Genomic DNA, 14512 nt, shown 5'->3' with positions numbered 1-14512 from the left:
GTTTGATTTCAAGCAATATCTAAAAGAGAACTTGGGACAAGAACCTCTTAATGTTTTGAGAGTTGGGACGGATTGATGATGAAGTGATGATGTATGAGTGAGATGATGGATGAAAATGTTTTCAACTTCAATAAAAACTTTGTGTTACAAATGGGACAAACTCTATCTCTTCCCTTTCAGGTGTTGGTGGTATTTCTCGAGCTGTGTTGTATGTGATACAGACGTTTGGGAAGAAGTTGGGATTAATCTTTCCTCCTTGGTTTTTGTGATAACTCAGAGCTCTATATTGCATAAAAGCATTGCGGTTCAATGATGAGGAATCAAATTTGTTTGTTTTTCCTTGAAAGTAGAGACGCATGTGACATAGAAAGACTCTATGTGAGACAAAGATTTGTCTATTTATATAGAAGAATTTCCTCCTTTTGATCAAAGCCTTTGAGCTCAATGGTCTTCTTTTCAAGTTGATATTCTGATGATGCTTCTTCTTTCGCAAGATGTGAGGAATGGTCATAAAATTTGACTCTTTGTTGTTTGCACTTTGTTTTTGATGTGTTTGTTTGTTTTGAAAAATGTTTGATGAATACTTTGTTTTTCTTTTGGGAAGTGATTTTTCTGATTTTTCTTTGACAAGAAAACAAAGCAAGCACACAAACACAAGAATGTTGCCCCCAAAGGCACAAATGAGTATGGGTCTAGATCAACCCAATCCTTGGACTTGTATATGACCCTTCCTTTAGATGTATTTTAAGGTGTATTTCCAAAGCCCAAAGTCGGCTCAATTTGCACTTGGTCTTTAAAACGAACACACTTCAAACACTTTTTATCCCTAAGGTCAAATGGCCAGTTGTGATAAATTTAGCCCACATCTTGATATTTCTTCAACTTTGGTACTACATACCTTATGAATCCCACCGTGGCAGGTAAGGATGTGATATACTAAGTCTTGCACGAGCATAACAAATAGATGATCCCTATGATGGGGGAGTCACCACTTTTATCAAGCCACAAGTGACTATTCAAAAAGCTATGTTTCTACTCAAGGAAATATGTATGGTGAGTATCTTGGGAGCAAAACCATCTATGCTCTTGCACTAAATTATATCACAAATATCCTCAATCAATAGAACAGGTGGGCTACTACTTAAAGGCGTTTAGTCATGTTCGATGTTTTTGGACATAAGTTCATTCTGCAGTGACTCACTTAAGAGCCTTGTAACTAGTGGTGGGGCCCATTTGTCCTTTCGGCCAGTTATACTATAGGAACAGCTATACCCAAGGCTACAACTTTCGCTCTCACCTAATTTCTATAGCGGCTCGAAGGATTTACCGCTCGAGGTCGTTCCCAAGAGTATCGATCCCTTGGCAGGCCTCTCTTAAAAAGATAAAATTTTGAGTGTTACTAACACTTTTCTCTTGCACCTAGGACCACGAAAGCTAAGGGAGAGGATAGTGTGTGTTAGAGGTAGGACCACTCGACTAACTTTTTGCACAAGTGTGCCAAGTATGAAAGACACTTGTTCTTTTTAATCCACCATTACAAATGTGATCTAACAATTTGGAGATGTTGCTCCAACAACCATGGTTTTCTTTTTAACTTCAAAGGCAATGTGTTTTGTAACCTAGAATTCGGAAATCCTGGTCAACTTAATGAAAAACATGTTTGCTTGAAGTAAAATTTGTTTTTGCAAAAATCAAAACAAGTGGATTGTTCTTTTTATTTGCCCAAAAATTGAAGTGTGGCTTGTGATTTTTAAGTTTGATGTAAGAAAGAAAATTTGTTTTGTTGATTTTAAGCACCAAAACAAAATGTATCCCTAACTTGCAATGAAAGCAAAATTTTGAAGTTTGTTGTTTTTTTTACATTGCAATAAAGAAAGATGAATTTTCTTTTTAAGCACCAAAAACAAGTTTGAGGTTCATTTTATGCACTCTAAAATAAAATGTGAGGTTTATTTTAACTTGTGCAAGAAGGAAAAATGGATTCTTTTTAACCAACTTTTGTTGAAAGAAAGTAAAAAAGAAACTTTTAAAGCATTTAAACTAACTCCTTCCCCTGCACAAAAAGATTAGAACCTGCATAAAAGACAATTAGTTAGAAAAATCCGCATGTTTTGGTGGGCTTCTACAAGCCTAATTTTTATTTTTTTTTGGTTACAAGGTGATTTGTACAACGTTCTGTTACAATAGCACTAGTCTACATTTGAATAGAGGCACTATTTAACACAAACGCGCTAAAAGAAAGGGAAAGACAGAGAAGGCAAAAGCGCTGAAACAGGGTGAATAGCGCCAAAACAATGTCAAACATGCCAAAACAGTGTCAAAAGCGCAACCTGTGTGACATTTTCAACATTCAAACATGTTATTGGTTAACAAAAAAAAAAAGTTGATCTTTTTGGTGTTTGGATTCACATCGGGTTCACCAAATGATGCTTTGCAAAAAGGATTACAAAATCTGTTTGATGGCAACACACACAAGAGCACAAGAAACAAATGTTAGTGTTAGCAACAAAAGATTATCCTAAACAGGCATATCAAGAGAGATATTAAGCATGAAATAGAAAGCATATAAACATAGAATAAAATAGCTAATCAAGATGCTCATAGTTTCTCCTCCCTTGTTCCTCTCCTCTCCAAGTCCCAAATGAGTGTAGCTCTTAGCTTTTAGCACTAGCCATGGATGCCATATGGAGATTCAAGATAGTTGAATATGATAAGCAAATGCTATGCAAGTGTAGATAGTGATGCTATGAGAAAGCTCTATGCTAATGCCAGTATAACAACAATACTCTAATGCTTCCCTCTTTGCTTGAGGAGAAGGGTTCTATTTATAGAAGAAATGGGGAAATGAAGGGTTAAGATTGAGTAATCTTAACAAGGGTTAGGATTGAAAGATATTCAATCCATGTGAGACTTTCAACCCAATACCATGTTGACAAGTGTCACCATGAGGAGGCTTGAGAGGAGAGATAAGGAGCATTAAATGCTTGAGGGGACATGATGGTTACCCTAGTCAAAGAAATAAATGCTTTGAAGAGACACATGGGTTACATGAGGGTTAAGTTAGGGGTCAAAGTCCTTAACCATGGGTGCAAGTGGAATTAACCATTAATGGTCATGTAAGAGCCATAAGTGGTTTGGAAGACTTTAGAGGTTAATTTGTTGAACACACAAATCATTAATTGCTTTTCAAAGACTTTGGAGTCTTTGAGAAGTGACTCCAATTTGCTTAGGAATGTGACAATATTTAGGGGATGGATTAGGTTAATTAGGAAGGGTTTAGAAGAATGTAGAAGGGGTTTAGGCATGCAAGTGGATTTTGTAGGAAAATGCAAGTGGGAGGAATTTTGGTATTTTCAATTAAAATAAAATCATTTATTTCATTTAAATGGTGTAATTTGCATTTGGATAAATATTCAAATAAATATTAATTTATTTAAATGAGAAAAAGGAAGATAAAGCATTAAAATGCTTGAAGACTTTGAGGGAAACCATTAAAGGCTTGAAGACTTTAAGGAAAACCATTAAAGTCTTAAGAAGACTTTAAGGGAAGCCATTAAGTTTGAAGACTTTAAAGCCACAAGTTTGAAGACTTTAAGGGAAACCATTAAAGGCTTAAGAAGACTATAGAAGGAAGTCATCAAGTTTGAAGACTTTAAAGCCATCAAGTTTGAAGACTTTAAGGGAAACCATTAAAGGTTTCAAGTGGGTGAGGATAAATAGGATTTTAAACAAATAATTTATTTAAAATAGTTGTGCAACTTGCTTTTGTAGGAAAATACAAGTGGGTGGAGGATAAAGGTGATTTAAATAAATTATTTATTTAAAATAATTGTGCAACTTGCATTTGTAGGAAAATGCAAGTGGGTAGAGGATAAAGGTGATTTAAATAAATGTTAATTTATTTAAATGTGAGAGGTGGGATTTTGGGGGATTTAAATAAATATTAATTTATTTAAATGTGAGAGAATATTTAATTAAATAAATATGATTTATTTTCTTAATTAATGGTCTGAATTTGGTTAAGTGAATTAAATCAAATAAATTGAATAATTTATTTAATTAATAAGAGAAGAGGGTTAAGATGAATTAATTAAATATATTAATTTAACTAATTATTAATTGATGGTTAAATAATCAAATAAATATTAAATATTCATTTAATTAAGTGGACAGATTTATGTGACTACATTTTATTTTTGACAGTTTTTTACATTTAGACAATAAGGACTTCAAGTTGAATGTCCAAGGGGTTAATAATATATTCATTGGATTGAGATATGATCTGGATGAACAAGCAATGTTGTTATGGGCATTGTACCCCCCGAATAAAAGGCCAAAAATCATAGATGTGGATAAAGCTTTTGATCACATGATGACCTTGAAAGTTTGAGAGGTAGATCCTATGGTCACTGCTAACATATGTATTAATATCTCAAAATTCAATAAGTCTTAGATGAAACATGAGATAGAAGAGAAAAATAAATATAAGGCCTTATATAGGGAAACCCTTGAGAGGAGTGGGCATCTGATCCCTCAAATTACTGATTCAGGAGGCTACTGGAAGAAGAAATTTGAAAAATGAGCTTATCAGCACACTAAGTTGAAGAGGGAGATGAAGAGCATCAGGGCTGATACTACTTGTGTATTGATGAGTAAAAGATATGATAGTATGGACAAGGCATTGGACAAATTCTAGGATGTATATCAGAGGAACATGGACAATATGGTTTCTAACACCAGAATTTGAGATAGACTCAACCTGTTGTTACAAGATGCATTGATTAGGGAAAAGGTAAAGACAAAGGTTCAGGGTTTTCTTATCACACATGATGAATTTACAAAGGAATTGAAATCTGAATTTGATGAGTGCCAACAAATTGTTCAGCATGGGCTTCCCAGTTTGGTAGATGATGCATGTGTAATTAGGGATAATACCGTGTGGCTTTCTGAATGTAAGTCTTTACTTAGTGCAGCCCAAGCCATTGCCAAGACAGATATTCTTGATATGAATGACATAGTTGATCAGTTCGAGAACTTCTACGTGATCGAGAATGCAACCAGGGATGTAGTGTTCAACCCTACAACTTAAAAAGATGCGGGTTATTTGTGGCACATTCAAAAGTGGGGACAACGGCTGGATCAAAAATCTTAGTTCATTGTTTAGTTTTATGTTTGTAATGTAATTGATGTTTTAGTTAGGCTATTTAGTTCTTGGTTCAGTTAGTTGTCTAGGATAATGAAAGGGTGTGTCCTTTCATTCGTATCTCTTAACATGTGTATTTATAATGAGTCATTTTGTATGTGAAGGGATCTTGGATTCAGAAAAAACATATTGCCTGGAAGGACTAAAAGTTATATGTATTAGGGAAGTCTATAGGAAGAAGAGTATCTTTTTTGTGCAAATAGATTATAATGGAGTATTTTGAAGTGCATCTTATGTATGCAATCATCTCCTAAGGATTAATATATAAAGGTTCATTGTTTCTTTTTCTAAATATTGTGCATACTTCTGTGTTGATGAGTTATCTTAGTCCTCTTGATAGATCTGTCATTTGATTTGCTATGATGTGCCATCACATGTTGTTACATTAAATGTGAGATTGGGTTTTTCATTGTTGTGTAACACATACTGAAGCCTTCATAGTTGATGATTAATATTGTCTCGGGAGTTGATAAGATATTTTGTCCACAAAGTATCATAAATATCCCTGGATAGAGGCACTGGTCTGTTATTTATCTTTTAAGGTCCTGGTTGGCCATGCATTTAAGGTCCTTGATAGAGAAACATTATTCCCAAATTATATATGAACTGATCTTTACATATTTCTTTTAAGTCCTGAAAGCATTCTTATTTTTAATATACTATCATAATCATTTTCATTTCTTTTCAAAGGCATTCACTTAAAGCACATAATAAAGCATAATTGCATAACAACAATTTGCCAGTTTTGTAATTTGCTAAAAGGCTTAAATCCAATTTAAATAATCTCTTTTGTTCTTGAGAGGAAGAGGTATACCCACCTAGGTTTAGTGGAGCCTTAAGTGCAGAGGGAGTTGGTCTTCGATCATCGCTATTCGTTGGCCAAGGCTAGTTGGATTAGTTGAGGATTTTGTAAACCTTTAAGTTTTCCAATCTGTAGTTTTGGGTACCAACAGATGTAGCGAACCAAGTTTGCAGTGGATGGTAGTGTGGATAAGTATAAGGCTCGGCTTGTTGTGAAAGGTTTCTCTCAGGTTCCAGGTGTTGACTATACTGTGACCTTTGTGCCAGTAGCCAAGATGAACTCCATTCGCTTGACACTTGCTATTGCTATAACTCATTTTTGGGTTGTACATCAGATGGATGTGAAGAGTGCTTTTATTCATGGTGATCTTGATGAGGATATTTATATGGAGCAGCCACAGGGTTTCATCTAGGATACTTCCTCGGTTTCCAGACTAAGGAAATCTCTCTATGGCCTTAAGCAGGCCCTTAGGGCTTGGTATGCCAAGATGGATTCCTTTCTTCTCTCAGTAGGGTTCACCAGGTGTCATTCCTATCTAAATGTCTACATTTTGTGACAGGATGACTCTCACATCATACTTGTGCTCTATGTTGATGATTTGATCATTAGAGGGAGCACCGCATCCATCATTAGCATGGTCAAATCTGCTTTGCATGATAGATTTTCTATGACTGACTTGGGTCTTTTGCACTACTTTCTTGGGATAGAGATTCCACAGTCACCTTCCAGGATTACACTATCACAGACCAAGTATGCTCTTGATCTACTTGCACGCTTTCATATGGCTGATTGTAAGCCAGCATCGACTCCCTTTCTTTGAGGAGTCAAGCTTTATATTTCATTTACTTGACTCACACATGCCTTGATATTTCATTTGTAGTTAGCATGGTTTCTTTCTTCATGCAGGAACCACATGAGCTTCATTGGAAATCCGCCAAACACATCCTTCATTACATCCAGGGTACACATCACTATGGGATTCACTATGCAGTAGGCACGTGACTTTGATTGGTTGGTTACATAGACTCTGATTGGGTTGGTGATCTTGATGATCATAAGTCTACGTCTGGTTACAATTTTCACCTTGGTTTGGGCCCCATTTGTTGGTAGAGCAAGAAGTAGCATGCTATTGCTCTCTCTTCGACTGAGGTTGAGTATCAAGGAGCTATTAATGCAGTGACTGAAACCATTTGGCTTCAACAGATTCTCACAGAGTTTGGGTTCACCACTCCACAGCTGATAGTTCTACATTGCGATAATTAGAGTGCTATTGCAATCTTGAAGAACCTAGTCCAGCACCGGCGGACCAAACACATCGAGATCCATATGCACTATATCTAAGAGCTTATTCAGGAGCAGGTCATTGACTTGCAGTATTGTCCTACAATGGAGTAGGTTGTAAACATATTCACCAAACCTTTCACCAAGAGTAAGTTCCAACAATTGTGAGCTCTCTTGGGGGTGTGGGATGTCTCATTAGGGGGGGTTAACTGACTTCTCCTTCCTCTCTTATGGGGGGGACTTTTTCCTCTTTGATGTTTTTTCCTTCTTCTCTAAGAGTTCTTTTGTACATTCATCTCTCTCTTGGGGGGGAGTTTTTTCCCACTGGGTTTTGTCCCTTTCTTCATTTGTGAGAGATTGCATTGCATTGTTTTTCTTGCATTTACATTTTGTACATGGGTACCTATCATGGCCTCATAGCCGGGACTCATCTTGCATTGTTGACTTGAGTCTTCATTCCCCTAAGTTGCACTTAAGGGGGCATGTTGGTGTAAATAAATATTCATTATGGATATTATTACACTTTACTTAAGTTAACTTAGGATAATGCATCTCTTCGTAGTTTGGATTTGAGACACTTAGGAAAGTATGCACATAGGGATATAGCTTGTAGGAGAAATTCCACCTTTTGTGGTCTTATTTTGCTATTACACTCCACATTTGGTGGGTCATCCACCTCTTGTGGAATATTATATTATTTCTCCTACCTACCCTTGTTTCTCATTGAGCCACATGTCATGATTGTGTGCTCGTACATTCATATGGCCTTACCTATATAAGCAAGCCTATATTCACTGTATTAGTTAATCCAGTTGATCATTTGCATATTGATGAGAATGCATTTTGTTCTTGTCATTATTTTGTCTCTCTTTTATACTTTTCATTGTGCCCTTGATCTTGGCAAAATCTCACAGTATCTAGAGTGACTCTGTCATCAACAATCATCTTCTTTAGTGTCTAAAGCCTTCTAGCATTGAACTCATTTCAGACCTTCTCTTTAGCAGATTTTTCAAAAGATTGAAAATGACTATCCATAGAGTTGATTAAACTTTTCATTTTATGGGATGGAGTGTCTGATGCATCCTTTTGAAATGAAGGAATGAGTTTCTCTAGAACACCAGATGGCATAGTAAGATGCTCACTATCCTTTATGTGAGATTTTAGCAAGTCCTCACTAGCTTTGGCCTAAGCAAATGTAGCCAATTTGAGTGCTTGGATAGGGGACATAGAAGCTAGGTTGATGGGGCCTTGAGTGAATTCTTGATTCTCTACATAAATCTGCTTCCCCTTCACTAATTCCTTGGTGTCTCTTGCCTCAATTTCAACCTTAACTTCTACCTTTTCCTTTTTGCATTCTCTATATCTGATTCCTTCTCATGAACTAGAGGGTTATATGCATCAATTAGAGGGTTATCACTCTTGTCCTTACCCTCATCTGCTTTCCCTACATCCACTTCACCCTCAACATTAACCTCTTCTTACTCAACAGTCTAAACTTCCAGGACAAAAGTATCATCTGGCATGTGTTTTCTCACTAGGATGATATTCTCCTTGTCCTTTTTCCTAATTAACTTCATGTTGATTATCCAGCAAAATATTTCTTGAAATTTTTCTCAATTTCCTTTGCAACCTCATCAATTTTCCCGAACATGATTTCATTTACTATGTACTTTCTCCTAAACTCATTCTTTGCTAACTTGAGAAATCTTTCTATCTCTTCCTTAGAAATTACTGAACATATATTAACTAATATATATTGTTTCAAGTTCTCATCTTCTTGATTTGTTGTTTGTCTCCTAGTATCCAAAATTTCATACAAGCTCTTGGGTATAACTGATGCAGGAGCATCCCCGCTTCACAACAATCTTGCATCAACCAAAAAAAATTTCCTTTTTGTTTTGTTTTCTATTTGCAATTTCAATTTTCCTTTCTATGTGTCCCGGTTTTGGCTCACTAGATCCTGTGGAGTTGGATTCTACGTGAAGACTTGATCATCTTCCTTTCTTTTAGACCACATCTCATTTGGATCACTTTCCAACAAGATATCGCTACCGGTTTCTATGACAGTTTCTTGTTATTGGTTGTTCCTTTGTTACCGGTTGCTTGAGACCTATTTTGGTGATCTACCAAAACCCATTCTGAAGCTCGTAGATCCTTGGGCATTGATTTCAATGTTCCTTGGCATGTGGCTGACCTTCTACATTTCATCCTTTGGATTTTTTGAAGGAATCTCTTGTCGGAGGCTGACCTTTGTTATTTTCATGTTAGGTCTTGTTCTTTGGGTTTTGATACCTTTTGGGCTGACTGGATCCTTTGGATCGATATATATATTTGTAATTATGCTTTAGAATGCAATAAATTAGAGAATCGGGTAGCTAGACGGTGCCTAGAAGATAGATATTTCGATTCAAGGTCCCAGTTGTGACCTATTCTACTAGGCCGGTGTGCCGGTATGTTGTAACCCAATTGTTATTGGTTGGATGTAATCAATTTTCATGTAATAAAACAATCTGTTTTGCATTGCCTCCATCAAATCTTTGTGTTTTTGTTGTGTTTACTCTTGCTGACCAATATGGATTGATCTCTTTGAGATCCCTCCTCACTGATGACTATATCAAATGGTATCAGAGCAAAGTTTCATTTTGGAGGTTGCGTGTCCTAAAATTTTGTTGTAGGGTGGTGGATTGTGGATCCAACTTGCAATTGCAGAGGACTAGCATGAATTGATGGCACGAAGAGGAACTAGGAATGGTGGACCACGTGGGAATGCATACCCTACTATGATGGAGCTATTGCAAGGAATAGAAGCTCGGTTAGAAGCCGTGGAGACAACCTAGAGAAGATGCTGACATATTCAAGATGTAAGTGAAGATGAAGGAAAAGAAGCCTCGATAGAACAAGTAAATCTACTAGTGGTTGATCCGGATGAAGAAAGGTTTTTAAGGATTTTGAGTAGGGCGGACACAAAACCTCATTTTACCCCACTGAAATAGGATGAGAAGTTAGATTCGGATGAATTGATGGATTGGATCTCCGAGATGGAGAAGTATTTTGAATTGTAAAACACTGTAGAAGAGAGGAAGGTAAAATATGCTTGTACCCAGTTGAAAGGTAATTCATCTCTTTGGTGGGAGCATTTGCAAGTTGATAGAAAAAGAAGAGGTAAATAAAAGAGTAATACATGAGATCAGATGATTGCTAAGTTGAAATCAAAGTTTGTGCCAGAGAATTATCAAGTGGATTTGTTTCGGAAGTTGTAGAATCTGAGACATAAGGAATCTAGTGTGGAGGAGTACACTGAAGCATTTTATAATTCAAACATCAAATCTAGACACATTGATGATGAAGTTGAACAAATTGAAAGATATTTGAACGGATTGTAGATGTATATACAAGATGAACTTGTTAGGAACCAAGAAGGATAATTGAGAGGGGGGGTGAATAAGTTGTCAATAAATTATAACCTAAAACCAATAATTCCAACTTAAAACTCAGTGCCGGTAAAATAGATTAACAGTTATATTAATATCAATACAACTTAATGCATGAAACAGAAAGAAAAACACATCCACAATACATGACACAAAGATTTTGATGTGGAAACCCTGTAAGGGGAAAAACCACAGCGGGAGACCTTACCCACAATTAGATGATACTACTGCAGATAGTAAGTGAATACAATAATGGGTTCCGCACATGTAGAAAGGACAACTACCTAGAGCTCACTGCTCAATCACAAAATAGGAGTCACACTGACTATAATTGGATGGTTAAATTCAATAACAATATACTGCTTTAGTATAGCATCTGTAATGTTGGATTCACTACCGGTTTAAGCTCTAACCATGAGTACCAAACACCTTCATAACCTTTCCTTCAACCTTCGGATAATATCTGCATGATTCACACAAGGATCTTCTTATTTTTTCTCTTTACAATGATCTTTAATATTCACACACACTCACACACTTCTTCCAAATAAGATCTTACAATTATTTATACAAAACCTAAGACCTCATGATTAGGTCGGCTCCCTAAAGATATTATATTTACAAAATAAGTCTTGGTGCAATACAATATGTCAACCTCAATACATTTACACATTATCCAATCAATAAACCATTTCCAAAATGTTTCGTGCTAATCTAGAACATGATATCTTGTACCGGTCCATAACCTAGACCTATCTACCAATTGAGGCAAATATGTGAACCCGATTAGTCCAATATGCAAAATGTCAAATGCAAACATCCAATCCATGTCTTCAACATAACCAAATGATCTCCAGATGATAACAAGTCATCATTAACTTCCTGAGCTTCCAGTGAAACATATATCGGTGACTGTACATAAGCCAATATCCATACTGGGACCACAATGTGTCAGTTCAACAAACCAATATAACCAGAGTGCCAAATCAACAATATGGACCTCCAGAAAGATAAGTGTTGACATCAATGAAAAAACCAATGTAAGACATGACAAAGTCATCCATAATACCAATAGAACTCAGTATGATCAAATTGGAGAGTGTTGAAGAGGCTTACCAGTATGCCCAAAAGGCTGAAGAGAAATTGAACAAAAGACATGAGCAAAGACAAAGAGGTAGAGGTGGAAGGTTTACTGGAGGAAGATTTCAAGGAGGAAGAGGAACCAGTACAGATTAGAACATGGACAAGGAAGTGATCAAAGAAGGTAATTCATACCGGAAGGATGATATAAATTTCTACCAAAGGAGAGAACCAGATGGTTACTAGAATGAGAAATTTGGAAGACAATATAAGAGGACATTTAGATGAACTTTCTTTAAGTGTGGAGGAGAAGGACACTGTGCATTTGAGTGTAAGAAGACAGAGGCTACTAGAAGAGAAGCACTAGTGGAAGAAAACCCCACTTGATCAGACAATAAATCAAAAGATGGAGAACAGTTGATGATGAGGAGAACTTTGTGTCATACCGGAGGAGATGAAGAGCCCTTGCAAAGGAAGAATCTGTTCAAGACTAGATGTAAGGTATCTGGTAAGTGTTGTAAAGTTATTATTAATAGTGGTAGTTCAGATAATCTTGTTTTAGAAGAGATGGTGAATAAGTTGAAATTGGAGAGATTGAAACACCCTAAGTCTTATCAGATAGCATGGATTCAAGATGAACATAAGTTGTTAGTGAGTGAACAATGTTTGGTAAAATTAAAAATTGGGAATTATCATGATGAAGTTTTGTGTGATATTATGCCTATGGATATTTGTCATCATTTGTTGGGTAGACCTTGGCAGTTTGATAGATAGGCAATACATGATGGGAGGAAGAATACATACACTATTGTGGCCAATAGGATGAAGTAAACCTTGTTACCTTTGGATGAACCTTTGAAGAATGAAGTCTATACAAATGCCATAATCTGTTTAGTAGATAGAAGGAAATTCATGGATGGATTGAGATATGAGAATGTGTGTTTTGCCTTAATTCATAAGAAAACAAAGAGACTGGAACCAGAAGGAGAGCACCTAGAAGAGATAAGATATTTGCTGATAGGATATGAGGACATCATTTCAGATAATGTACTTGATGGATTGCCACCTATGAGAAGTATTAGTTATTGCATGGACTTAGTTCCTAGAGCTAGCCTGCCTAACAAAGTTGCACATTGGTTGACACTAGTAGAGAATGAAGAACTGGATAGAAAAGTGCAGGAGTTGTTGAAGAAAGGTTTGATTAGGGAGAGTCTGAGCCCTTGTGCAGTACCAATAGTATTATCACCTAAGAAGAATGGAGAGTGGAGAATGTGTACTGATTCAAGAGCAATATACAAGATCACAGTGAAATACCAGTTTCCTTTGCCTAGGATGAATGACATAATGGAATGTTTGAGTGGAGAAAAATACTTTACAAAGATAGATTTGAAGAGTGGATATAATCAGATTAGGATCATAGAAGGTGATGAGTGGAAGACAACATTTAAGACAAATAAAGGACTATATGAATGGTTGGTGATGCCTTTTGGATTGACTAATGCATCGTGTGAGGTTTTGTCAAGATCAAGAGGCAATGGAAAGCACAAATAAGAGAGAACAAAATAGATGATAGAAATAAACTGTATTCTATCAAGATGAAAAATATGATCAACTGGACCATTAAGAACTTGATCATTTATACAATGAATATGAGCCTACTTATATAGGCAAGGGTATATGGATATGTGAGCACACAAACATGACATGTGGCTCAATAAGAAACAAGGGTAGGTAGGAAATAGGTGTGGGTAAGTATGAGAAACAATATAATAGTCCACATGAGGTGGATCACCCACTGAATGTGGAGTGTAACAACAAGATCAACACCATAAAAGGTGGAAATTCTACTATACACACTATCCCAATGTGGCACAAACATCCAAGTGTCTCATATCCAAACTACTATGAAATGCATGTACCTAAGTAAACTTAACTAAAGTGTAATAATATCCATGATGAATAATTATTTACACCAACACCCCCCCTTAAGTGCAACTTAGGGGAATGCACTTAAGTCTACAATGCAACTAAGAAATGCAAGATGGGTCCTGACTACTAGGCCATGTTAGGTACCCATGTACAAATGCAAATGCATGAGTGCAACTTAGGGGAATGCACTTAAGTCTACAATGCAACTAAGAAATGCAAGATGGGTCCTGACTACTAGGCCATGTTAGGTACCCATGTACAAATGCAAATGCATGGAAACCAATGCAATGAAATCTCTCACAAAGTAGGGAAAGAGAGAAAAACCCAATGGGAAAAAACCCTCCGCCAAAAGAGAGATGAAAACTAGATACAAAGAACTATCATAGAAGTATGTGAAGGACAAAACCCCATGTGAGGAAAAAGTCCCCCCCATATGAGAGAAGAAGAAGAGAGACTAGCAAGCCCCCCATCAATGTGGAATCTGCACCAATGATAGAAGCTCAATGTATGAAGAAACTGCTCCACGAATGCCAAACAATATTCCTCACCTTAGGAAGAAACAAAACCAAAGGTGTATCCATGAAGTCTCCCCAATCATGAAGGGAAGATGAAGCAAAAATACTCATGATGAAAGGAATCTCTGAAAAACTGCTCAAGTGTCCCCATGTCGATGTTGAAAGGTACCCCCTCCAAAGGTGGTAAACTATGCCACACTGCTGAAAAAGGCACTCCAAGATCTAGTGGAGATGAATGTAGAACAATATCCAAAGACTCATATGTCTCCTC

The sequence above is a fragment of the Cryptomeria japonica genome, chromosome 3, assembly GCF_030272615.1.
Source record: "Cryptomeria japonica chromosome 3, Sugi_1.0, whole genome shotgun sequence".
Classification (NCBI taxonomy): Eukaryota; Viridiplantae; Streptophyta; class Pinopsida; order Cupressales; family Cupressaceae; genus Cryptomeria; species Cryptomeria japonica.
This window is presented reverse-complemented; position numbering follows the sequence as displayed.